Genomic DNA, 2,073 nt, shown 5'->3' with positions numbered 1-2,073 from the left:
GTCTTGTGTGTATAAAAATGCGTAGATTCATTTAACTTTAACAATGAGATTCAGCAACATGACCTTATAGTGTTAATGATCGGTATCTTACTGGTATTAACTGAATTATGCAAAATTCTACATTATTCTATATTATTGCACCCAAATTTGTTCATACTGACTAAATGTAATTACTGACATCCTGGACATACTGCTTTTTAGGTTTGAATTTAAAATGTTAGTAGACAAATTCATGCGTCAATAACATCTCACTTGCTCACCCACTTTTAGATAAAAATACCCTTTGTGGTTATTCTAGTGAAGCAGTGGGCCTGAGCTGAGGAACCTGATGGGTTGTGTGGTTTTCGCTCACTGAGAAGAGAGACACAAACACCCTGCTCTCAGTCGGTCAGTCTTCCTGTAAAATGCAGAGGTGAGACTGCTAGTGGAAAATTACTGACTGCAGCGTCAACAACACATATAAACAGCAGCACAAACAAAATGTCCACAAATGCAGGACATCTGTATGCTTACAGCACACATCAGACACGCTGACCCTCAGCACTGAGCTCCTCCAGGCTCTGTGCTCTCCCTCTTCTCTTCAATTTCTACACAAATCACTGCTGCTCCCAGTGAAGATCCTGAATTTTGCAGGTGATACTACTGTGTTTGCCATCATAACTGAAGGTGATGAGTCTGCCTACAGACTGGAAGTCGTACAGCTGACCATCCAGTTCTGAACTCACATTATCCCAATGTCCACATGCTTAGACTCCTCTCATCATCAGGGAGGAGCGTCCCTTGGCACTGTAGAGTAGATGGATGAGAGCAGCTGATAACAAGGCTGTCATCAATTTTATGTGACACCTCTCACCCCCCCAGCAGACTATGGAGGCCCGTAAGGGCAGCTCCTTCAGTAAGAGACTCAGACACCCGGCGTGTGGACAGAACGGTACCCGCAGGTCATTGGGCCCCACAGCAGTCAGGCTTTATAATCTGCACTCTGCTCATTGAACTTTCCCCTGTTCACTGTCTTCTGATACAGTTTCTATCTGCTGCTGATCTGCAATATTGTTCCTCCTTATTCACTGATGTGCAGTGTTGCATTGAGCCAGTGCATTATGCCCTGTGTGGCAGCTTCCTTGGGAGGCTAATATCTGGCACATGAGCAATAATGTTTACATGCAATAGGAATTGTGTATAAGTTAAGGATTGTGTATAAGTTAATTTTAATATTCCTATAATATTCCTCTGTAATGTAATATATTCTTATTTTTTGTTTCTATTATTACCCTATATTTATATATACATCCATTTATTTTACATTCATAATGATGTTGTTGTTGTTTTGTGCCCCACTGCTCTTGTAACAAGCCTCAGTCTTGACTCTCCCTTTTAAGGTCTTGGCCTTAAATCACACTCGATATAGGTGGTGTCGTCCCCATCACCCTGACCAGGATACATGCTGTAAGATTAATGGATGGTGTTTATCTGTGAGATGAAAAAGAATGTGAATAAAACAAAAATGTACCATTATAAATGGGAGGCCCTAGGATGTGTGGGTGGTTAGAGATGTGGACTGATGAGAATTTTGCTTTTCTAAAGTTCTGTGTGAAAACTGTACATTCCGTTCCATGTACAGTAGTGATATGTAGCAATCATGTGCTCCAGTCAAATGTCCAGCTGCATGAATAATAATGGTGGCTTGTTTGGATAAAATAACTTAGGCTGAATACTTGAAAGCGTGACCTGGGTGAGGTAGAGAGGAAACAGGGTCTTACAAGAAGCAGATATTGTCTGTCCTGTGTGGTTTTTACTCTTTGCAAAGTGAGTCCAGCACAGTGCAGTCAGTGGGTCAGTCTTCCTGAGCTGCATCTAACCAGTGGAAACATCTGCAGCACTGCAGAGAAGCACTCAGCAGACAAACAAACCCAAACAGCTTACAGCTGTATGTCACTTTGGACAGAGGTGGACAAAGTACACAACTCACTACTTGAGTTAAGTATAGATACTCCTCGTCAAAAATACTCAAAGTTTTTCAGTTTAATTTTTTTACTTCAGTTAAAGTACTGGAGTATTTGCATCTAAAAATAC

Source organism: Brienomyrus brachyistius, unplaced genomic scaffold (genome assembly GCF_023856365.1).
Source record: "Brienomyrus brachyistius isolate T26 unplaced genomic scaffold, BBRACH_0.4 scaffold280, whole genome shotgun sequence".
Classification (NCBI taxonomy): domain Eukaryota; kingdom Metazoa; phylum Chordata; class Actinopteri; order Osteoglossiformes; family Mormyridae; genus Brienomyrus; species Brienomyrus brachyistius.
Note: the sequence above shows the minus strand (reverse complement) of the source record.